Here is a 25804-nt window from a genome sequence, read left to right on the forward strand (position 1 = left end):
TCTGGAAAATCCCCCAAATATTTGGAAACTGAACAAGCAGCTTCTAATGAAAAAATAAAAATAAATTAGAAAGATATTGACCTGAATGAAAATGAAAACACAATATATGCATGAAATTTATTAGATATAAATCAAGCAATGCTAGAGGGAAATTTATAACAATAGTGGCCAATATTAAAATAAAATTCTAAATCAATGATTTCAACTTTCACCTTAGGAAACAAGAAAAAGAGCAAATTAAACCCAAAGTAATCAGAAAAAAAAAGGGGGAAGCAATAAGGATAAGATCAGAAATCAATGAAATAAAAATGGAAAAACAAGAGAAAAAGCAAAACCAAAAGCTGGTTCTTTGAGAAAAATCAATAAAACTGATAAACCTTTAGCCAAACAGAGGAAAAAATGGACAACACAGACTTAGCAGGAATAAGAGAAGTATCATCATAGATTCTTCAGAAATTAAAGGTATAATCACTATTATAAACAACTTTATGCCAATAAATCTGACAATTTAATCAAAATTGACAAATTCCTCAAAAGATACAAAGCTCATGAACAAAGAACTAGATAATTTGAATGGTGATGTATCTATTAAAGAAGAGAAAATTTTCAAAGGTTTCCCACAAACAAAACTCTAGGACCAGCTGAGTTCACTGGTGAGTTCCACCAAATATCTAAGGAAGATGTAACAGCAATTCTGAATTCTAAAAGTACATACTTTCAGAGAGTTAAAAAAGAGGGAAAACGTCCCATCTAATTGTATGAGGCCAGCATTTTCCTGATACCAAAACCAGGCAAGGCAATTACAAGAAAAGAAAACTAAAGCCCAACATTGCTCCTGAACATAGAGACAAAATGTTTACACAAAATATTAACAAAGTGAAATTAATATGTCAAAAGACATATGACCTATGACCAAGTGAGGTTTATCCCAGGAATTCAAGGTTGGTTTAACAATGGAAAAATCAATGTAATTCATCATATTAACCTTAAAAAGAAAAGATAATTTCAATTGAACCAAGAATAGGTTGGAATTTCTTCAAACTAGGAATAGAAAGGAACTTTCCATTTAAAGAGAATCTATTAAAAAAAAACAAAGCTAACATCTTGCTTAACTGTGAATGACTCAGCATTTTTCCTCTAATATCAACAAAACATGAATATCTGCACTTACACTTCTCTTCAACACTGTACCAGAGCTTCTTTCTACCTCTTGCAACACGGCATGAAAAAGAAAGAAAACCATCCAGATTGGAAAACAATAATACTGTGTTTAATGGCAGACAACGTCCTTGTCTATGCAGAAAATCCTATGAAATCTCCAAAAGAAAAACAATTATAACTGATACATAAGTTTTGCAAGCCAATTCTAAAATATACATAAAAATGCAAAAGAGGAGTTCCCATTGTGGCTCAGCAGTTAATGAACCCGACTGGCATCCATAAGGATGCAGGTTTGATCCCTGGCCTTGCTCAGTGGGTTAAGGATCCTGTGTTGCCGTGAGCTGTGGTGTAAGTAGCAGACACGGCTTGGATCCCATGTTGCTGTGGCCCTGGCATAGGCTGGCGGCTACAGCTCTAATTGGACCCCTAGCCTGGGAACCCCCATATACCGTGGGTGCAGCCCTAAAAAGAAAGACAAAAAAAAAAAAAAAAAAGAAAAGAAAATGCAAAAGATATAAAGATATAAAATGGACAAAACTACTTTGGAAAAGAAAGTTGGGGGCTTACATGACCTAATTTTAAGACTTATTAGAAAGCTATCGTATGCAAGATATTCTAGTATTGGTACAAAGACAGACAAACATAACACAGAGTTCAGAAATCAACCTAGGCATATTCAGTTGACTGATTTTTGGCAAAGATGCCATGGGAGTTCAGTAGGGAAAGGATAATTTTTTCAAACAATGTGCTAGAACAATTGGCTAGTCATACAGTCATATGCAAAAAACAAACAAACCACCAAAAATAAAAACCCCCCAAAAATACTGTTGACCTTTGTTACAAAAAGTAATATCGTACACAGTTGACCCTTGAACAATGTGGGGGTTAAGTGAACTGACCCTCTTTGTTGTAGAAAATCTGTGTATAACTTTATCCATATTCATAGCTCTACATCCATGAATTCAACCAGCCACGAATCATGCAGTACCACAGTATGTTTTTATTGAAAAAAGTTCATATATAAGTGGATTTGTGGAGTTCAAAACTGTATTGTTTGAGGGTCAAGTGTATAAAATGTTATATCGGGAGTTCCCGTCGTGGCGCAGTGGTTACCGAATCCGACTAGGAACCATGAGGTTGCGGGTTCCGTCCCTGCCCTTGCTCAGTGGGTTAACGATCCGGCGTTGCCGTGAGCTGTGGTGTAGGTTGCAGATGCAGCTCGGATCCTGCGTTGCTGTGGCTCTGGCGTAGGCCGGTGGCTACAGCTCCGATTCAACCCCTAGCCTGGGAACCTCCATATGCCGCGGGAGCTGCCCAAGAAATAGCAACAACGACAAAAAGACAAAAAAAAAAAAAAAAAATGTTACATCGAAATGTATCATAGACCTAAATATGAAACCTAAAACTACAAAACTTCTAAAAGAAAAAATAGAAAATCTTTGTGACCCTAAGTTAAGCAAAAAAAAAATTTTTTTTTTTTTTTGGTCTTTTTGCCATTTCTTGGGCTGCTCCCTTGGCACATGGAGGTTCCCAGGCTAGGGGTCGAATCGGAGCTGTAGCTGCTGCCATCCTACGCCAGAGCCACAGCAACGAGGGATCCGAGCCGCGTCTGCGACCTACACCACAGCTCACGGCAATGCCAGATCATCCTTAACCCACTGAGCAAGGGCAGGGATCGAACCCGCAACCTCATGGTTCCTAGTCGGATTTGTTAACCACTGAGCCACGACAGGAACTCCAAGCAAAATTTCATAGCTAAGACATCAAAAGGTACAGTCCATAATAGAAAATTTTGATAATTGGAGTTCATCAAAATATAAAACCTTGGCTCTTCAAAAGACAATTTTAAGAGATTGAAAAGATAAGCCACATATTGGGGAAAATATTTACAAATTACATATCTTATAAAGGGCTTTATCTACAATATAAAGATAACTCTTGAAACAATAGGGAGATTGACTCCTGGTATGACAGCATTAGCAGCTTGCTGGCTTGTTTTCCAGTGAAACATGGAAGTCTTTATTTATTTATTTATTGTCTTTTGCCTTTTTAGAGCCACACCTGCAGCACATGGAGGTTCCCAGGATAGGGGTTGAATGGAAACTGTAGCCACTGGCCTACACAGCCACAGCAACTCGGGATCCGAGCCACGTCTGAGACCTACACCAAGCTCACAGCAACACCAGATCCTTAACCCACTGAGCAAGGCCAGGGATTCAACCTGCATCCTCATGGATACTGTCGGGTTCATTAACCACTGAGCCATGATGGGAACTCCAGAATTTATTTTTAAAAATAACCATTTAGAAGTTCCCATTCTGGCTCAATGTGTTAAGTACTTGACTAATATCCATGTAGCTTTGCTGCAAGCTGCAGTGTAGGTTGCAGATACGACTTGGACCCTGCGTTGATGTGGCTGTTGTGTAGGCTGGCAGCTGCAGCTTTGATTTGACCCCAGCCCAAACTTCCATATGCCCCAGGTGTGGCCATAAACATGAAATGAAATAAAATCAATCTCAAACATTTAAAACCTCTGGAAATTGTCCTAAGGACAAACAGAAAATGAAGAAATATTTCTTAAGAAAATCTATAAAAAGTCAATAAAAAAGGTGAATTATACTTTGAGCAAACAAGGTGAATCTTTCAGTAAGAAAGTCTGTGGAGAGTTCCTGCTGTGGCTCAGGTGGCTAAGCACCTGACATTGTCTCTGGTTGAGGATCTGGAATTGCTCCAAGCTGCGGTGTAGGTCTCAGATGCCAGTCAGATTCAATGCTGCCGTGGCTGTGACAGAGGCCTCAGCTGCAGTTCTGATCTGACCCCTAGCCTGGAAACTTCCATATGCTACTGGTGCAGCTATGGCGAGAAAAAAAAAAGAGTCTATGATATTTGAACCAAGGATGTGGAGCAATGTGAATGCTCACACACAACTAGAGGGAATGCAAAATGGAGAAACTTCTTTGGAAAAGAACGTGGTAATTTCTTAAAAAGTTAAACATACAGCGGCATTTGACTCTGGCATTTCGATTGTAAGTATTTATCCAAGAGAAGTGAAATTGCATAACCAAACCAGAGACTTGTTTGCAAATTTTCATAGCAGCTTTACTTGTAATAGCCAAAACCAGGTACAAACTAAATGCCTCTCGAAAGTGAATAGATCAATAAATTTTGGTAAATCCATACAATAAAATATCAAGCAGCAGTGAAAAGAACAAACAAGTGATACATGAAACAAGTTAAGAGGTTTTTAAAAAATCTTTCTATTGTGAAATACATACATACAAAATTGCACCTCTGCAAATGAAAATTTAGTTCAGTCACTTACCACAAAACAAATAAGTATGTAATCACCATAAATCACCACGAAAAATAGAACGTTGCCATCACCCAAGAAGCCCATCTTGTACCCTTTTGCAACCACAAAGCTTGCCTCCCCCATACGTAACCAACATCCTTTCTGTAGTAATTACTTCTGCCTTAATCATGCATTCCCAAGCATTAGAGATTACATTGGTTAGTTAAATGAACTTCATGCAAATGGAATTATGCAGTATATATTATTTTGTCTCTGGCTTCTTCCACCCAGCTTTAGGCTTGTAATTGTATTGCTGGGAGTTCCTGCTGTGGCTCAGTGGTAGCGAACCCAATTAGCATCTATGAGGATGCAGATTCAACCCCTGGCCATGCTCAGTGGGTCAAAGGTCCAGCACTGCCATGAGCTGTGGTGCAGGTCACAGACGTGGCTAGGATCCCACATTGCTGTGGCTGTGGTAACGGCCAGCAACTGCAGCTCTGATGGGACCCCTAGCTTGGACACTTCCATATGCCACAGGTACGGCCCTCAAAAGACAAATAATAACAATAATAATAATAATTGTGTTGCTACAATTTGTTGATTCTCATTTTGAACAGTATTCTCAACACACCACGGGCATGAGTTATTTCCTTTGTACACTATTCTCCAAAAATGCCTTAGTTAACATTCCCATATATGTCTCTGGGTGCCTTGCACACACTTTTCTATAGGTCATATACCTGAGAGTGGAATTACTGGGGCTTAGGGTAATTGTATTTTCAGGTTTATTTCATCAAACTTTTCCAAAGTGGTTGTTTACGTTTATACTGTCACAGAGCCCTAAGGCTGTCAAAGCTTTGTCCAGCCCTATAGAATCTCACCCAGAGCAACCCGAAATCCTCTGCTCACCATGCTGGGCTTGTCTTCTTCGTGGAATCCAGCTCATAAACTCGCTTTCTTGTTAGTTCTCCAGCACCTTCAAGACATTGTTTCCTTCCCATGTTGTCCATTTTTTGATGACTGTCTTCATGGGAGGGTTGTTCTGAATTATCTGTCCCTCTGTTGCTGGAAGAACATCTATTATTTATAGAGGCGTTTATTGTGAGCCTACTGTCTATGACACTACTAGGTCTAAGGGATTTACCTCAGTCTGAAACGGGTAATTCTTACAGTTCATGGGGACTGTAGCCTATGGTCCTCTCACTGGTCCTGAGGTAGGTTTTCCACTGGAACCATAAGAGGTTTCTTAAAATCACGTGCCTGAACCCAAGACAGCAGTTGTCTATGACATAGAAAAACAGGGGGTGGGAGTTCTTGTCGTGGCTCAGCAGAAACGAATCTGACTAGTGTCTGTGGGGATGCAGGTTTGATCCCTGGCCTCGCTCAGTGAGTTGAGGATCCGGTGTGGCCTTGAGCTGTGGTGTAGGTCGCAGATGCGGCCTGGATCCCGGGTTGCTGTGGCTGTGGCTGTGGCTGTGGTGTAGGCTGGTGGCTTCAGCTCTGATTCGACTCCTAACCTGGGAACCCCTATCCGCTGCAGGGTGGGGCCCTGGAAAAAAAAAAAAAGAAAGAAAGAAAAATAGGAGGTGACATTCATTAAAATTTGTGAAGCCTTCTGTAGGTCCCACATGGCCTCCTGGGAACTTCACGAACATAAATCTAATCAACACCGAGGTCACAGGTCCAAGGCATCTGAGGCCCGCAGATATGCCACCAGCCTTGGCCTTCTGTGAAGCTGTTATTTGGAGAACAACCCTAGTTGTATAAATTCTGGGAGCAGAATTTAACTTTTTTTTAAAATTATTATTATTATTATTATTATTATTTTTGTCTTTTTGCCTTTTCTAAGGCCGCTTCCCGCGGCATATGGAGGTTCCCAGGCTAGGGGTCTAATCGGAGCTGTAGCCACCGGCCTACGCCAGAGCCACAGCAACTCGGGATCCGAGTCGCATCCGCAATCTACACCACATGGTAACGCCGGATCCTCGACCCACTGAGCAAGGCCAGGGATCGAACCCGAAACTCATGGTTCCTAGTCAGATTCGTTAGCCACTGCGCCACGACGGGAACTCCCAGAATTTAACATTGATAGTGAGAGAAACTGTTGCTCCTCTTCAGTGTGCACCCTTTTCACGACGTACACGTAAGGCATCGGATGCCTGTGGTCCTGGAGGATGTGCTCTGTGGCTTCGTGAGGGCCAGAGTCACCTTCTTCCAGGCTTCGCGTCAATGTGGCTTTCTCCACCAGGCGATCCCATCGTAGCATCTCAGACACACATGACGCCCTACTTTTGTTAAGCCTAAACACCAAACCCTTCAACATACTAAATGATTTATTTCTTTCGCGTCTACTGCCTCAGCATCTCCCCCTGCTACAGAGTAAGCCCCACAAAGATGGAAATCTTTGTTTCACTCACTGGGAATCCCCATCCACACTGTGAGTTGCTGTGTGGCCCCAGTGCCCGAGAGTTTCTGAAACACGGTAGGCATTTGGTAAATGGTTCCTGGGCTTCCTGACTGTAAGACTAGTCCACTGAAAAAATGTAAGGAATGTGGCCATATGACTTCCCTGTAGTGGTGAAGTAACCCATATCAATCGCAGACAGTTGTAAATTTTTTAGGGACTATTTCAGAGATATAGTATTATGACTGGTGATAAGGATTTCACTCGATTAGAGATTTTTTTCAGTATTGTCTTGAATGCTTTTACAGTGATTAAACAACCTTTTCAATGTGACAACAGAAGTAAGAATAGTGGGAAGTTAGAACTGCCAAAGATAAGAAAGCAAAGTCCCCCGAGCCTGAGATAAGACTGAAGAGTCATTTATCCTGGACAATTGCACAGATCCAGTGGGGCCAGAACCTTGTGTGCCTGGGCTTCTTTCCTGGACAGGCTGTTTTCCAGTTGGAGAAGCTGAGTAGGTGGTTTCCCCACCACCGGGTTGTGCCAGCGCTGCTCACAGGCCCACGTGAGCATCTGACCCCCCGGAAGTCACGGGCACCTCCCGCCATCCAGCCTCCTGCCTTCACACCCCAACTCAAGTCCACATTTTCTTTCTTTCTCTTTTTTTTTTTTTTTTTTTTTGCTTTTTAGGGCCGCACCTGTGCCATAAGGAAGTTCCCAGGCTAGGGGTCAAATTGGACCTGTAGCTGCTGGCCGACACCACAGCCACAAACACGGGATCCGAGCGGCATCTGAGACCTACACCCCAGTTCACAGCAACACTGATCCTTAACCCATGGTGCGAGGCCAGTGATCGAACCTGCAAACTCATGGCTACTAGTCGGGTTTGTTACTGCTGAGCCAAAACAGGAACTTCCACATTTTCTTTGTTCTTCATCCCGTCTTTTTCCTGTAATGCTACAGAGTGCTCTATTTCTCCCAGGCCCGCTTTTCCCAGCTTTTGACATCTTACCTTCCTAAACGTGACCAAACAGGAAGGGCCTGAAGCATCTTCTCATTAAGGTTCAAGCAGGTTGACCACCAAGGGAATGCGGCTGGACGCGATGCCAGGCCAAAGAGGGTCCTTTGCATGCAGCTCCCACCCAGGGAGATGGCAGAAGATCCGGGCCTTCCCCTGCAGATCCTGGCTGGCCCTGCCCTTGCTGACTGTGGGACCTGAGCCCAGCGCAAAGCCCACAGAGAGTTGAGAGGCTAAAAGAAGGTGGCTGGAAGAGGCGCTGAGAGCAACGGCTCTTAAAATCCGTGGTGAACATTTCACTCAGTCCGAGCTCTCGGTAAGTGTTAGCAACCATTCTTTTCCATGTGCTGGTTCAGCAAACATTTAATGCATCTGTTTGTGGAGATTTGTCTTTGACAATATTCAATATAATTTTAACCTCTAATGGCAGAAGAATTTTCTAGGAAACCTAGTCTGACTTTTCATGGGTTTGGGGAGGTAAGTTATTGTAATATAATGTCTTGTAATGTAACATGTAACATAATATAATGTAATGTTGATTTTGTGGATTATTTTGCTTCATGGCTACTTGTTTCCTGAACACATCCAAAAGGAGACTCGTTTCCTTCCCCCTCAAACCTGTTCTTTCTCTTCTGTTGCAAACTCCAGTGGCTTTTTCCTCCCGGTCACCTAGGCTGTATCTTCAATTTCTGCCTCTTCCCTGCCCACTGGCCTCCAAGTCCTGGAGATGCAAATTCTGCAATACCTTGCGTCTGTCCTCTCTCCATCCTTCCTCCCGCTCCCTGGTTGTGCTCTGGGAGGGAAGGGCTTTTTGAGAAACAGCACCCGGCACATCTAAGCCTGTCAATGTCTGTTGGATGTTGGGTGAATTGTTTTGTCATTTTCCCAGCCAGTCTTTCAGTGGCTCGTTTCACCCCCGGGAGTTAAGTGCAAGCCCAGCACCTAGCTTACATCATCCCTATGCTGTCCTTCATGTTCCACCTCTTCCTGCATCGCCCCCTCCCACAAAATCCTACAGCTGCTGTTGCCTGGACCTTCTTAGTGTTTTCACTGGGCTTTGGCTGCCTGGCCAGTGCCTCTGCTCAGAATGTCCTTCCCTTTGTCACTAGCTGAATTATCTACATTTCACAGCCTCAGTGATGCCTCAACTTTAAGCTCAATTTTGATGTTTAGCAAGATGTCACCTCACCTCTGCTCCCATAGGTTATTGATTATTTTTGTCACCCTCTCTCTTGCATTTTGGTTAATTGTAAATATCTGAGCACATGAGTACCTTGAAGGAAAGGTACTTCTGGACACCTGTGTGTCTAGCTCAGTGCATGGCAGGAAGTAAGTGCCTGATAGATGGTGGGGATTCTTGTTATTTTGATGTAGCTGTTACTCTTATGATTGTAATTAATATGGTTGTGACAACAAAGGACCGGCCTCCTCAAAACCTGGAGGGAGTATAGGATGGCACGAAAGACTGGGGGTATTGATGAGGTATTGCCATCATCACAGTCAGTGCAGTGGTCACCTTGGCCTCAGGGTCTGGTTCCCAGGGTTTTCTTGTCACGAGTCATGCCATATATGGCCACCAGGTGGCACCCGCGCTCCACGAGTGCTGGTCACAGCACTAACTAGGCAAGGGCTGCGGCTCCCCTTGGTGTCCAGCTACTGCCTAGGAAAGCCGGCGGGAGGGACCCGTGAGCCGCAAACCCAGCACACCACCCATTCCCCCCAACCCCGTTCGAGCTTCCTGAACCACAAGCTGACATTCGTCCCCACCGCGCCTCAGCGGGTCTCCACATTCATCCCCAAAAGCCTTTCTGTGTTAACTTTGACTGATGCCCCTCTCTGGGCAGCCTGTCTGGCGGTCAGCAGGGCTGGCAGGAAGCCCTAGGATAGGTCGAGTCTCAGCCTGTGGACCCGATGAACCATCAGCTCCCCGAGCACAAGCACGAGCCCCACCCACTACATCCACCCAGGGTCCTGGTGCGAGGGCAGCCTGGGGAGAGGAGAGAAGATATATGGCAGACTCTGGGGGCAGCTGACACGTGGGGAAGGGGCGGACCCCAGGAAGACCGCCTTGGACGCAGGAGTGTGGGAGCTCTTACCTGCCCGCAGGAGAGCGAGGAGCTGACACCAGCACCCACGGCTCCCAGGAGATGTTTGAGCTGTGCACTCTCCACCAAAGTGCATGTTGGGAAACCACAGCATCAATGGTCACATCGTTTCTTTCCAAACTCCAAGGAGAGCAAAGCAGTTTTTAGAACTTCAAACAAATCCCCCTCTGCACATATAGATGGACCTAGAGGGTAGGAGGGTATTACGCTAAGTGAAATCAATCCGAGGAAGACAAGTATCACATGGTCTCACTTACAAGTGGTAAAAAACAAAAGGAAGACACACTTACAGATAAAGAACAAATGAGTGGTTGCCAGAGGGGTGGGGATATGGGGGGGGGGTGCGAGAAGTGGATTGAGAGCTATAAAACCTTTACTTATAAAACAAAGAAGCCCCAGGGATGTACTACCCAGCGCCAGGAATACAGTTAACAATACTGTAAAAACTGTGTACGGGGCACAGTTGGTTCCCAGCCTAATCGCGGTGGCCATTTCATAATGTGTGCAAACATCAAATCACTACGTGGTACACCTGAGACTAGCATAATACTGTATGTGGTCTACTGTATTTCAGTTTTCAAAATTCTCATTTGGAGTGTTCACGAATGGGAGAATTTGCTGCAGTTTGGGGGGAAAACGGACGGCTTTGCACCACAGCCAGGAACCCTTTTGAGGTGAACATTAAACATCCCTGTTCTTACAATTTCCTGGAAGGAAGCAGGCTCTGGGCTCAGGGTCTGGATTCTACCCAGCTCTGGGGGAACTTCACTGTCTAGACCTGGACTTACTCTTTTTTAAAATTTGTTTAATTAAAAAAAAATTTTTTTGCAGGTTTATTGAGGTATAATTGACAATTTTAAGAGATTTCAAGTGTACGACATGATTTAATATATGTCTACATTATGAAAGGATGCCCCCCATCCAGTTACATCATGTCACACATTTACCTTAATAGGATACAGTATGTTATCGGTTTTAGTTACCATGTTATACATTAGATCCTCACACTTTACTCATCTTATATTTGAAAGTTTGTACCCTTTTACGAGCCTCTCCTCACTTCCCCCACGCCCAGCCACTCCCAGCCTGGGCTTACGCTTTATTTTTTTTTCTCTTTTTAGGGCCACATCTCTGGCACGTGGAGGTTCCCAGGCTAGGGGTTGCATTGGGGCCACAGCTGCTGGCCTCCACCACAGCCACAGCAACGCAGGATCTGAGACGCCTCTGCAACCTACACCACAGCTCACAGCAACACTGGATCCTTAACCCACTGAGTGAGGCCAGGGATGGAACCTGCAACCTCATGGTTCCTAGTCGGATTCATCTCCACTGTGCCACGATGGGAACTCCAGCCTAGGTTTACTCTTAATCCTCTCCCCTGCTCCCTCTCCTTCCCCTCGCCTCCCCTCTGTGCCATCCCCTCCCTCTCCAGAGCAACCGCGAAGCTGTCTTTCAGCCCACTTCACGCAGTGGCTTTGCAGCTGAGTTGCTGTCCATCTCACCCTCTACCCCAAGCTGGTTGTCAAAGTATTTTCTCCAAACAAAAGCAGTTCCCTCCCAGAGAGAAGAGGACGTCTGGGGCCAGTGGTCCAGAGGACAACCTTTTCACCTCCTGACATTGACTGACAGGAGCCCAGACGTGTTCGCAACAGCTTTGACCTTGGGAACAGATTTGAGCTCGGAAAATTAACCTCTGTATTTTGTTAAAAATGAAATGATAGGAGTTCCCGTCGTGGCGCAGTGGTTGGCGAATCCGACTAGGAACCATGAGGTTGCGGGTTCGGTCCCTGCCCTTGCTCAGTGGGTTAACGATCCGGCGTTGCCGTGAGCTGTGGTGTAGGTTGCAGACGCGGCTCGGATCCCGCGTTGCTGTGGCTCTGGCGTAGGCCGGTGGCTACAGCTCCGATTCAACCCCTAGCCTGGGAACCTCCATATGCCGCGGGAGCGGCCCAAGAAATAGCACCAACAACAACAATAACAACAACAACAAAAAAAAAGACAAAAAAAAAAAAATGAAATGATAAAGAAAACTCATGAATGAAGGGGAGGGAAGGGGATAGGATTCTCCCAGAAATCCAAGCGGCCCTTTGTAGTCGCTGAGACTAAACGGGAAGCAAGTGTGCACCTGCTCAGCCTAACGCCTGACCCCCAGTCCTCCCAGAGCCAGAGCCCAGCGGTGTGCAGAGGCCTGCTGGAGGCTGAGCCCCTGCAAGCCAAGGTTCCCGGAGGGAACGGAGGTCAGGGCTCACTCAGAGACACAGGGGTGATGGAGGAGCTAGAGTCAGGGAGGCTGGGAGCGAGACCCACTGGGATGGGCCATCACCTCCTGCACCCCCCATCCCCCACCCTACCACCCCTGCCCTCCGCCCACAGCATCTGGGCAGGGCTGCAAGCCATGCCTCACTCCTCCCACTGTGATGCACCGGGCAAGCACAGAGTGACTCTCAGTGACCCCAGCAGGCCGAGGTGGAGGGACCCTCTTCTGCATCTCTGCAGCTGGCTTATTCCACCCTATCATTGTCACAGTGGGTGTGGGCTTGCCTCCCTCCCCCACTAGATGGCACCCTCCTGCCAGCAGGCACCAGGCCCAGTTTATTGCTGTGCACCTGGTACCCAGAAGGTATGGAAAGAAGGAAGCAAGGAATGATTGGATCCCTGGCCCAGGGTCCTGGGTCTGATTTCTAGTTTCTACACTGACTTATTCTGAGGCTTCTGGGAAGCCTCAAACCTCCTCTAAAACTTCACTTTTCTTAGAACAGAAAGGTCATTTTTTTTCTTTCTTTTTAGGGCCACACCTACAGCATGTGGAAGTTCCCGGGCTAAGGGTCGAACACAGCCGCATCTGTGACCTATACCACGGCCACAGCAACGCCGGAATCCCAACCCACTGAGCGAGAGCAGGTTTCAAACCGGGATCATCATGGATACTAGTCGGGTTCTTAACCCGCTGTGCCGCAACGGGAGCTCCAGACCAGAATGGTCTTGAAGGGAAGAAGTAAGGATTTCACAGAATAGATGAGAAAGCACTGGGAGAGTCAAACGGACGAGGAGCAGTGGTTATGGGCTCAGAGGCTCACAGGCCTGGCCTTGTCACAACAATGCCCTCCCTTTCAGAGCCGTCAAAGGATATTCAGGCTTTCCCCCCAAATCCCAGCTCCACTTTCCTGCTAATTTCACCGGGGATAAATGGAGACCCAGGGAGTGACCACTTTCCAGAGCCACCCAGCTCCCTCCAGAAAGAGCTGGGGTCAGAGCCCTGTCTGGTAACTCCCACCCCCTCCAGGATGAGAGAGCCCCCAGGAGGCAGGTGCCCGAGGAGGGGAGGTGCAGTGCCCTGGGGCACCTCAGGGGATGCTGCAGAGGCCCAGTGCTAATTTCGGAAGGCATTTTGAACAGAAACTCCAAGGTTCTGAAATTCAATCAGGCAGAGCCTCATTGTAAAGAAAAGAAAGCTTGAAACGTATTCACAATTTAATTAAATGCTGCCCACGCTCCCTTCCTTAGATCCCCGTCTTCTATTCTCCTCCCACTTGTGCCTTGTGTCCTCTTAGTGCCACTTACGGGAGCCCAGGTCTCTCCCCTCGTCTCTCCCACACTTGGCCAGGAAGCCGGCGGCTTGACGTGCTTGAGCAAATGCAGAACAAATGACTACGTGAACGGATACTTGCGTGACTGGGATGCAGGAGCCTCTGATGGACAAGTGGACGCTGACATCCTAGTGATTGGCACGTCACCTCCTCTCCCGCTGAGTTCCTTGTGTTCAAAGGGCGCTGGGCATGGTGACATCTTCCTGAAGGAAATTTCTTTTGGGGGGATTCTGCCTCTCTGTGCCTCAGTCTCCTCCCTTGAAAAGTAGGAGCAATATGAATCCTTGCCTCACAAGCTTTTGTGAGGTCGGAGGGGGTGTGTAGACAAGAAGGTTCGAGACAAATGTGAAACTCTCACACCACAGGTGTTCCTGCCTGGGAAAGGCACACACGCCTCCTTCACTCTTTATAAATATGTAATATTCTTTTTCAGACCCTTTTCTATTATAGGTTATTATAACACATTAAATATAGTTCCCTGTGATATATATTTTATACATAGATTTGTGTATCTGTTAATCCCAAACTCCTAATTTATCCCTCCCCTCCTGTTCCCCTTACAGTTACCAAAACTGTAAGTTTGTTTTTTATGTCTGTGGGTCTGTTTGTGTTTTGTAAATAAGTTTCTTTGTATCATTTTGTTTAAATTCCACCTATAAGTAATAGCATATGATATTTGTCTTTCTCTGTCAAGCTTACTTCAATTAATATGATAATCTCTAGGTCCATCCATGTTGCTGCAAGTGGCATTATTTCATATTTTTCATGGCTGAGTAGTATTCCATTACATATATGTACCACATCTTCTTTAACCGTCCTCTGTGGATGGACACTTAGATTGCTTCCATGTCTTGGCTATTGCAAATAGTGCTGCTATGAACATCAGGGTGCAAGTATCTTTCTCAATTATGGTTTTCTCCCAATGTATGCTCAGGAGTGGGATTGTAGGATCACATGATAATTCTAGTTTTAGCTTTTTAAGGAAACCTCATACTGTCCTCCAGTTGACATTCACACCACCAGTGTAGGAAGGTTCCCTTTTCTCCACACCCTCTCCAGCATTTATTTGTAGACTCTGATGATGGCCATTCTGACTGGTGTTAAGGTGATACCTCACTGTAGTTTTGATTTGCATTCCTCTAATAATTAGCAATTCGTGCATCTTTTCATGTGCCTTTTGACCATCTGTACCCCCTCTCTTCATGCGCTGTCTGCACACAGCAGGTTCCTACGGGCACACATGTGTGTACATATTTACACTCCATACACTTCACGAGCACAGACAGCACACATTGTAAACACACCCTCCCTCTCACTCAGGCCCAATAAACCTGAGAACACAGCCATTTCCTGGCTGCCACCGATGTGACATGATTGAGAGGTTTTTTCCCAATGCTTCCTCTAGGGGCATTTCATGATAAAATATTACTAGACATTTACAACAGTAATAACTGGGCCATAGTTTATCCACTCTCATAAAAAACACCTGGGGCCTCCTGAGAGGCCATTCCTGTCTCCCCGGCTAAGGCTGGGTATTTATTCACCCTTACACCCTCAGTCTGGGACAAGCTGAGCCTGCGAGGATTCCACAGTGGGGTTTTAGCCCAGCACGGGTCCTGGTGTGTGGCTGGGAGCCCTTCCTCCTAACTCTCAGGCAGCCAGTCCTGGTATATGTCCATCTTCCTGAGGTCCAGGCTCCACTGCTTGTCAGCTCTTCAGTTACTCATCCCCACACACCCCAAGCTGAAGAACAGACTCAGTGGGGGATGGGGCTGGACACAGTGAAGATGAATTTGATTTTGAAAGTGTTGAGTTTGAGGTAGCTGGCACATCAGCTTTGACTTAGTGGGAGAGAGTACAACCGTAGATAAAATTTTCTGCATGTTTATAGGGTATTTGTTAGGAATTACATTTAGTTACTAGAATCAAACCCAAGGAAAAAAACATGTCTTACCCCAGATGAAGGTACACTGTAGTTAACATGAAAAGACTGGCATAATGGAGTTCCTGTTGTAGCTCAGCAAGTTAAGAACCCGACTAATATCTCTAAGGACTCAGGTTCAATCCCTGGCCTTGCTCAGTGAGTTAGGAACTGGCACTTCTGCGAGATTCAGTGTAAGTGACAGACATAGCTGGTATCCAGGGTTGCTGTGACTGTGGTATAGGCTAGCAGCTGCAACTCTGATTCGACCCCTAGTCTAGGAACTTTCATATGCCACAGGTGTGGCCCTAAAAAGACAAAACAAAAACAAAAACAAAAACCTGGTGTGTCTTTTAGGGGCCAAGGAACACTGCTATCTTTCTGTGTCACCATTTTAGTTTGTAGCTTCCATCTTGGAATTGCCTCATAGTCAGATATGGCTGCTAGAGCACCAGCCATCATCTTTACTTTCCAGGCAAGAAGCAGGAGAAAGAGTAGGAAAATAATGCCTACACCAGCAACTGTCTAATCTTCTTTTTAAGTACTCTGCAGCAACTTTGGTTTCATACTATTGGCTAAAATGTAAACCAATGGCTACACGTAAGTATATGGGAGGCTGAGAAGTATAATCTTTAAGCTAGCAACTTGCACCTGGCCTCAGCGCACCATTTTGGGAACCAAATATACTCTTGTCCTTCTACAAAGAAGACACCTCCGTCTTGAGGGAGACAACCCCGAAGTCTTGAGCAACTTGAAGCCGGGGTCTCTGTCTGAGGGGCAGTGCATATGCCTTCACACTGGGACGTCCTTACTGTTGGTGACTGAAACCCTCCCGGGCCAGGTCATCTCTGCCGCTCCCGACATGCTCGGTGTGCGGTGGCGGAGAAGAAGCAGGGCAACCGCCATACACACATTGTTGGAAAAGGCGAGAATGGAAAGCTGGCACAGCCACGGGTCTGACACAACCACCAGTCCTCTAGGACAGGACGTCTGAAGACTCCCTCCATCACAAAGGAGGCAGTCCCTTGGTTATGTGACAGTCCCCTGCTCTGCTCTCTGGAAAGATCCCCCCTTACTCAAGGTCTTCTGAGTCCCCTGAGCCTCTGTCAGTCCAAAATTTGTCTTTGGAAAAACTAGGAATTCCCCTTTGGGGCGCAGCAGAAATGAATCTGCCTAGTAATTGTGAGGTTTCGGGTTCAATCCCTGGCCTTGCTCAGTGAGTTGAGTCTGGCCTTGCCGTGAACTGTGGTGCAGGTCACAGACATGGCTTGGAACCTGTGTTGCTGGGGCTGTGGTATAGGCCGTAAGCTGTAGCTCCCATTTGACCCCTAGCCTGGGAACCTCCGTATGCTGTAAGTTCTGCCTAAAAAGCAAAACAAAACAAAACAAAAAAACAAAACTAGAAAAGGCGCCAGTCTGGGTAGTAAGAGGTTTTCAGGTGTGTGGCTTTGGCAAGCGCCATTGTGCTGATGAGGAAACGACAGCTCTTCTCCTGGGGGACACAGCCCAGCCCCAAAGAGAGTGGCCTGGAAAGTGGCGCACAGGCCTGATTTCAGCCCAGGGGGGGTTTTCCTCTGAGCATTTTTGTGCAGTGCTCAACATGCACACCTGGAGGCGGTGGCCCCAGTGGTCCCTGGTTGCTCTCTCGGGGAGTTCTTCCTTCACAATTCTCCATGAACAGACCTGACATCTGTTTAGGGAGGAGACCTGCCTGGACCACACAGTTTCAGTGGCTCCTGAGCTATGGGTGTGGATTTGGGGACTCCAGGATTGTACTGGAGGTCTGACAGTTATGGGCTGTCACTGGGCTAGCAAATGCATAGCAGGAAGTAGCAAGAAACTCAAGTCTCAGATCCTTGAGAAACACTACACGCTCAAGGCTGGCTAGAGAATGACGATTCACAGAGGGGCGTGGAGGAAGGAGGGACAAGACGCTGGGGACAGGACAGCGAGGAGGCAGTAGAGAAGCCCACAGAAGAGACCTTCAGGGAGGGACTAGCCACATGTCGGAGAGAAGATGATGGCGGAAATGGCTGTAGAATCTGGCCTTTGACCTTCAGTTACACTTGGACCCCCCTCCCCCTCCCAGCCTCGGGGGTGTGTGTGTTTCCAGTGTTCCTGGGAGGGTGGATCCTTCTCTGGTGCCAGATCCCTCGTGTTTTCCTCCTCAGTCTTATCACCTGGTTTCCCCTCCCTGTGCTCCCCGGGGCTCAGGCATCGGCCCGAGGCTCTTTCACTCATGGGTCTCCACTGACAGTGACGTTCCCTCCTGAGCTTTCAACTCCACGGGGACACCCCCAAATCCAGTGATGCCGCCTGACTTGTCTCCTGAGCTGTAGACACATTTTGGACATTCCCATTTGGATGGTCCAGAGGTATCTCAGACTCACTGCATTAGGATCAAAAATCCCCACAGAATTTAAGGAAACAAAACTATTGCTTCATGTAACTGGAAAGTCCAAGATACACAAATGCATTCCAAATTTCGGGCGTGGCTGGAGCCAGAGCTTCCAGCTGGGTCCTCTGCATCCTTTTTCAGTCTCTGTCTCTGGTTCTCTTGATCAGCATCATTTGCTTTGTCCCTAAGATGCCTTCTCCACACAGTGGAGAGATGGCCCTGGCAGCCTCCACTCTGTCAGTTTAGCAACCCCAGATGAATGAAGATTCTTAAAAAACTGATGTGGAAGAAAAGTCTCCAGGAAATCATTGTTGGTCCATTTTGGGTCATGTGCCTGCTGCTGACCTGTTTCCTTTGGCTGGGATTCAACGGCTGGCACCACTGAGCCCTGGCTGGCATCCTCTGGGAAGGGCTCAGGGGAGGGCATGACCTGAGGCCCCTCAGCCACCCCGTGTGGGTTCGTCCCCCTTCCCTCCAGCCAAACAGAACCATCTGTTGTTTCTCTCTGTCCTTCAAGGCTTTTTCACATCCCTGTTCCTGTGCAGGTGATATTCCTACGCTTTAGACCCAATTCTTTTTCTGGCCAATTCCTACTCATTCTCAAATCAACAACTTAACCTAAAAGAATTAGAAAAAGAAGAACAAACAAAACCTAAAGTCAGCTGAAGGAAGGAAATCATAAAGATCAGAGAGGAAATCAATAAAATAGAGATTCAAAAAACAATAGGAAAACATCAATAAAACCAAGAGCTGGTTCTTTGAAAAGGTAAAGAAAATTGACAAACCTCTGGCCAGACTTACCAAGAAGAGAGAAAAAACTCAAATAAATAAAATAAGAAGTGAAAAAGACGATGCCAGAGGATGCCAACCAGGCCTCAGCTGTGCCAGCCATTGAATCCCAACCAAAGGATACTGCAGAAATACACAAAACCATAAGAGAATACTATGAACAATTATATGCCAACAACTTTGACAGCCTAGAAGAAATGGACAACTTTCTAGAGACTTACAGCCTGCCAAAACTGAATCAAGAAGAAATAGATCAACTGAACAGACTGATCACTAGAAATGAAATTGGATATGTAATAAAAACACTCCTTACAAAGATAAGTCCAGCACCAGATGGCTTCACAGGTGAATTCCACCAAATATACAAAGAACTTATACCCATCCTTCTTAAACTTTTCCAAAAGGTTGAAGAAGGAATAATCTCAAAGACATCCTATGAACCCACCGTCACCTGAATACTCAAACCAGATGAAGCTACTACCACAAAAAGAAAATTATAGCATGAATATAGATGCAAAAACTCTCAACAAAATTGTAGCCAACCAAATCCAACAACATATAAAAAAGATCATACACCATGGACCAAGTGGGATTCATCTCAAGCCCATTTGTCCTTCATACTCAGATAACACCTCCTTTGGGAAGGCTTCCTGCATGTCTCTATTGGATGAGATGCTTGTGGTGTTTCTCTGAGATCCTGGGACTCTATCACACCGTTATGCTGGCACTTATACATACTCCATCCCGTGACACTCAGTTCAGGAATTACCGGTTTTCTTGTCTGCCTCCTCTGTTCTGTGAGATCCTTCAGGCCAGAACACTGTATCCACAGTGCCAGCTCCAGCTCAAATGTGTGTTGAACTGAACTGAATTGAATCAGGTGTTGAATTTCAACAAAGTAATGGCATCCAGAAGTAAGTGACCATTACACAATTGTTAATGAAAATCTGTATCATTGGCCCAAAGACTGGGGCCCTTCTAGGGTAAATGCCACCATATGTGGAGCTTGTCAACGGCAGAGATGAGAATGGATACTGAACAGACAGACCTAGGTTCATGTGATGCTCCACCTCTTGGTACCCCTTCAACCCAGGCAAGTTCCTCAATTATCTGAGCCTTGGGTTTTTATTTGTAACATGAGGATTAGTAACATCGAGTTCATAAGTTGTTGCGAAGCTTAAGATGAAAGAAAGCTCCTATGAACATCTGGCAGAGTGTTACACAGACTCAACACACGGCATGTCCCCTGTACTTGTACTTCTGGTCCTAAGCACCCTCCTTGGGGTTCCCAGTTACAGCTCTGGTGTTGTCCTGTTGTAACTGTCAGCAGTCACTCTTTTACTCTAAAGAGCATCCTGGTTAAGGGGATAAATTATATGGTCATCCTATTAACAAATGCTGATATGCCATCCAACCTGCTGCCAGCAGTGTGGCCCTGACTTCTGCTTAAATGACAACTGGGAGCCATAATCCCGAGTTAGACAACCCAAGGCAAGGGGCAGAGGCAACCGGAAGCCATGCCTTCAGGATGGGTGCTTCCTGTACACATCAGGGGCCTCTGCAGCCAGCTTGACACTTGAGGGCTAAGCCCAGATGTCACCAGCCAGTCAGTGACAATCAGAGCCTTTGTTTTCCTAAGGAGACAGAGAGAAACTGCCACTTTTTGGCTTTAAAGGACAGACTCCTTTTCTCCAAACCTCATCCTCTGGAACCTGAACTACCTGCTGGATGTTCCCTGCCTGGGAATAAAATTACCTCTGGTCAGAACTCAATCTTTAGTCTGTTGCTCTTCATTTTTACTTTTGAAACAGGACTTAGGCTGAAAACACTATCTCACTCTAAGTGACCCATCCTTCTATGGCCGCAGTTTGAGCACTGGTTGCTGTCTTAAGACTATCTGAATTTCTCAAGGATGAAGATGATGGCTTGTTGACATGGTGTCTCTACCCTCCACCACCAGTGTGTGCACATGTGTGCTGAGTTAATGGGTAATGAATGTGAGATGGCCAAAGCTGTCCTTGGCCTTGAGTGAATTTGCCAGACTGGAGTGGGCTTTGTGTCACCCTTACATAAAGATGTAGGGGCTGGATTTATCCAGAAACAGTCACAGAAAATGAGTGGCCTGGGCTTGAGATGCCTCAGGGACTTGGTAAAGACAACCTCTGGCTGATTTCAGGGGGCTGACCACCACTGCCAGGAAACCAAACTGTAAAGTGCCCAAATGAGAGCCTCCTGGGGAGAAGAAGTATTTATCACTGGCAGCAACTTGGGTGGACTTGGAGGGCACTATGCTAAGTGAAGTAAGTCAGGGAAAGACAGATACAGTATGCTGTATTTTATATGTGGAATCAAAAACTACAACAAGCTAGTGAATATAACAGAAAAAGAAACAGACCCACAGATAGAACAAACTAGTGGTTACCAGTGCGGGTGGGGGCAATCCCGGGGTGGGGCAGCAGGAGGAACAAACAAAGATGTAATGTACAACAGGGGGAATATAGCCAATATTTTGTAATAACTGTAAATGGAAAGTAACCATTAAAAACTATATATATATTTTTTTAAGTTTTAATTTTACAGACATACTTTATTTATTATGATTTTTTCTTTCTTTTTAGGGCTGCACCGGAAATTCTCAGACCAGGGGATGAATCCACAGTCACAGCAACACCCGATCTGAGCCACACCTGCGACTTATACCACAGCTCAAGGCAACAGGATCCTTTAACCTGCTGAGTGAGGCCAAGGATTGAACCTGCATCCTCATGGATAGTCGGGTTCTTAATCCACTGAGCCACGATGGGAACTCCACAAAGTTTTTTTCTTAAAAAAGCTGATGACATGCTTTTCTCATGTCTCCTGATGGTAAAGAGGCAGAGGCTTTAGAGAAAGAAGCTTGAATGAGGGAAGGATTGAAGGGATGCTTGAACGAAGTAGCAGGAAGGAGAGACACTTATCCACAGGTATGTAATTCCCACATCTGGTTGGTTCTTCCACCTTAGACAGGATCCCATGACTCAGTGTTGCTAGCGTGTGTGTGTGTGTGTGTGTGTGTGTGTGCGCGCGCGCACGCGTGTGTGTAACTTGTAGAATTCAGGACCCACTCTGTCTTGCATTTCATTATTTCATTATATGTAGCCCATATTAGTCATGGTTTGGGCAGATCAGAGATCACTCAAGGTATTTCAAGTAGACAGACACACAGAACTAGAGGTGTCCACAGCCACGGAAAAGTGGAGCTGTTTTCAGGGAATTGGGAAGTGCAGAAGTCTCAGGGAAGCTGTCCCACTACCTAGGAGCTGCTTCAAGGCGAGGAATGCCCAGAGCGCTGCCCAGAGGTGCTGGGAGCTCTGGTTGGTGATTCAGGAACTTGTGGCACCAAAAAGGGTGATTCTCAGGGTGACGCCTCCAAACACCTGCCTCTGCCACGTACCCACATGCCTGCAAACAGCTGCCCCGGGGCATAGTGACTTCCCTTTCTTCTCAGCCTTCTAGAGCCTCTTAAGAGCCTCTCCTTGGCAGAACTGACCCAAGCCATACTAGAAAGGGACTCTGGGAAAAGCAGTTCCAGGCTTTACCCCCGAGTAGACCCAGGCGAGGATGCTGCTGCTGAACTGAGGACAGCCTGACTCTCTATGTATAGTCCGCATGGAGCTAAATTCACTCACCCCCTCACTCACTCATTCATTCACTTAATAGAAAGTTAATGAGGACCTGCTATACGCCAGGGTCTGCACTTGTACTAGTCAAGTTTCTCTAAGACTCTGAGTACAGATCTGTATCATCCATTTTTTTTTTCCTGTGCTCCACAGCAGGTGGCACAATGCTGGGCACACAAGCAGATCTGCACTGATCACCTGTTCACTGACTTTAAACATAGCTGGCCTGGTCTTTCCAATGGAAGACGGCGAAACGAGAAATACCATTCACATGTATCTATAGAGACAGATAGTTATCTACACATATATGTTGTGTATACCTGATTATAAAGGCATAACATGCTAATTAAAGACCATTTCAAATAGTTAAAATTTTAAAAATCACTTTTAGTTCATTCTTATTTGGCAAAATCATTATTTACCAAAATAATCATTTGCCAGCCTTTTTATTTGCCTTTTCAGTTACTTTCAGTTTTTTTTTCTTTAAGATTGTATTAATATATTATTACTTTATATCTATTTTTTGAAATATTGTATTATAGGTATTTTAATGATATTATATTTTTAAAATTCAAATAGCTGAGGAACAGTCAACTGGATATATTCACTATTGTTTAATCATTCTATTATTTAATTCTTCTTCTAGTTTGGATTGTTTGCAACATCCAATCCAGTAAGATACTATGTAAGCCTTTGTCTTCCTTTGGTTGGTAGGCTGGGTGCTGGTGAGTCTGAGTTTGCATCCTTTCCTTCTTCCCTCCCCAGCCCTTGAGATAACCAAGAAGACTGTTGTTGGCTCAGGGCTCTTAGTCCTCCGTGTTGATAGAACTCCCGGTCTGTGGGCAGAATGAACATCATTGGCTCCCACAGACCCTTACTTTCGGGCAGGGGAAGGAATCCACGCCTGGCTGGTAAAGAGGAAGCCTGGCTTCCAGTTCTGGCTGTGAGTACATTGCTGTGTGACACTGGGCTTGTGCCCTCACCTCTCGGAATCCCCAGTTTCCCCTCATTTGAGAGAATGACCAGTTGGTCTATGGACCTCACCAGCTCTGCTGCTCTTTAGCTCTTCTCTCATCTCTGAACTGCGTGGGTATGATGCACTTGTACACTCTGCTTCTATTCTGATTGGTCAGGCCTTTTCTCCTTGGGGGTGTTTGGCGGCTCCCAGTTGAGGGGCTGAGATCCCCTCCCCCACCCCTCCCTTTGCAAAGGCTGTTTCTTTCCTCCACCTGCCTTGCCTTCCTTCCCAGCTCAGAGATGATGCTTGTGTGGTGCCCAGTTTCGGGTGCCTGCTTTCCTTTTCTTTCTCCTACTCAGCACAACACACGGCTCAGATATTCCCTCCTTGACGAAGTCTCCTCTAACTTGGGCGCTGCAGTTCCATGACCTGGCCCCTGTGGTAGACTTTACCCGCCATACAATGCTACTGCTCCGGCTCTAACAGATAGTGAGCTTCTCGGGCAGACACGAAGCCTCACTGCTCTGTGGCAAGGTGCCTGGCACTAAGTGGGTGCTCGTGACTCTGGAACTAAGGAATGAAAGCACATCACCCAGGGCAAGTTGGCTTTGCAGGGATGGGACTGGCGCTGGCAGAATAAGCATTGCATGCCATCCTCAACTGAAAAACAGGAAAGCACCTTGGGAGGGTTCCTCTGTTGCTCCCCTCAGAGCAGGATGCATATTTTTAGTGCTGAGAGTTCCAAGCTGAAGGGTTTTACCTTATCAGCATATCAGCATTCCTTTAAATGCTAATTAGAGTCTCTCCCCAGGGATATTTGGCAGATTCCACTTCACTCTGAATGATTTTCCTCCTCTTTGTGCTGAGAGACAGGTATGAGTGAGGATGTTACCTGGACACCTCTGAAGGCCCTGTCTACACTCCAACTTGCCTCATTTTCATTCCCTCCATCTACCCCCTTTGCAGCTCTGACAGGAGCCGCGCCTGGCGCACCACCCTGTCTGCACAGGGAGGCAGAAATACAACTGAGTAGCCCTGGCCCATTTAATCTCCATGACTACCTTTCTGGGTAGGTTGTATCATCCCCATTTTCACAGATGAGGGAGCTGAGACCCAGAGGACTTCAACTTGCCCAAGTCACAAAGGCTAAGTGGCAGAGACACAATTAAAACAGCATCCTGGGTCCAAAGGAGGGCACCTCTGTGCTATATGATTTTTACATGTACGAACCCTCACAAAACCCCAGGAGGCAGCAGGATTAGCCCCCTTGTGCAGTAAGAGGAAGAAACTGGGGCACAAAGGGGAAAGCAGCTGTGCAAGGCCCCAGGGCTACTAAAAGACCTCATTCTCCCCATGTCTGCCTCAGGCCCCTGTCTCTGCCTGTGCCTCTTGCTCCTCTGCCCGGCACCTTCACTTACCCAAAGGCAACAGCTGCATTCAGGTGGCCATGGGGTGCAGCTCAGGAAGTATCTGCTGCCTTAGGAATGAGGTGGGACGGCCTGCAGCAAGTCACCCAGGCCTCGCCAGGGGATCTCTGTGGACTCAATCTTGCAAGCCGGAAATCTCTGTCCATAAGCTCTGGTCTGATGCACAAGACACACCTCCTCCCTGAGTAGTTCTAGAAGCTCTAGTGGAACAGACACTTCCTGTGTGGCTGCATCTCCAACATCTTGGTGCTTGGGAGGAAGGCCATTTAGATCACTCTCCTGGATGACAGCAATGCCTCCTAACTGGCCTCCCAGGACCTCGCTCACTGCACATTAGCCAGAATCGTCATTAAAAACACAAAGCTGAGGATGTTACTCCCTCCAGGGAAACACTTTCATGGTGTCCCATCGCTCTTAAGACAAGGGCCAAAATCCTTAACTTGACCGTGGCTCGGGAACGCTGGTCTGCCCTCACGACACTTCAGCCACCCTGACGTTTCAGTTTCTTGTTTTGCTCTTTTCTGCCTGGGGACCTTTTGCTCTTGGTAGACCTTTATTCTAAAATATCCTCTACACTATGCCAGGCCCAGTCCTTAACTTTTACATCTTGGCTTTGGTGTCCATTCCTCAGAGAACTCAGTTCCTGCAGAGCCCCGCCAACTGTTCATGCAGCTCTTGCCTTTCATGATACTGACCGGCACAAATTACTGGCTCTTCACTAGTGTAATAAGCAGAGTTGATCCCGTACTCGCACGGAAGCTCCCTTGTGGAGCAGGGGCCTTCTGTCTTGGGCTCCAGCACCCAAGGTCAGGCAGTATGTACACACAGTAGGCCTTTGCCAGATATTTGCTGCATAAAGGACGTTAAGGAGTGGGCTCCTCTTACCTTGAAGGCTGTTTCCCGCAGACCCCTGAATTTTCCCAGCCTGATTTTGCAGAAGCGCTTCTTGAAAATTCTCATCCAAATGAAGCTGTCCTTGCACTCTGGACGTCAAGGGGAACACACAACCGCAAGGAATTTCTGCTTGTAATTAAATTATAGCTAATGAAATAAGTGACACATGGATCTGTCTCCCCTGCTCACAT

General features: G+C 46.3%; 2 long non-coding RNA genes across 2 annotated transcripts in view; one reads left to right on the forward strand and one right to left on the reverse strand.

Moving 5' to 3' along the window:
• Window positions 1-7800: 7800 nt before the first annotated feature.
• The window catches only part of LOC146399779 (uncharacterized), a 452175-nt gene continuing 434171 nt past the window's right edge, over window positions 7801-25804 (reverse strand). The window contains exons 6-7 of the long non-coding RNA XR_014814861.1: window positions 9972-10165; window positions 7801-9535 (exon numbers count right to left, since the gene is read on the reverse strand). This is a non-coding gene — a long non-coding RNA (uncharacterized LOC146399779). The remainder of the gene's footprint in view (window positions 9536-9971; window positions 10166-25804) is intronic.
• Window positions 8137-14060, forward strand: LOC146399780 (uncharacterized). The gene is made up of 2 exons (XR_014814865.1): window positions 8137-11703; window positions 12007-14060. It is a non-coding gene; the product is annotated as an uncharacterized LOC146399780 (long non-coding RNA).

This window comes from Sus scrofa, chromosome 9 (assembly GCF_054392235.1).
Source record: "Sus scrofa isolate SSC_HxYL_T2T_F1_AM1 chromosome 9, Sscrofa_HxYL_maternal_Yorkshire_Landrace_v2.0, whole genome shotgun sequence".
In the NCBI taxonomy this organism is placed as follows: domain Eukaryota; kingdom Metazoa; phylum Chordata; class Mammalia; order Artiodactyla; family Suidae; genus Sus; species Sus scrofa.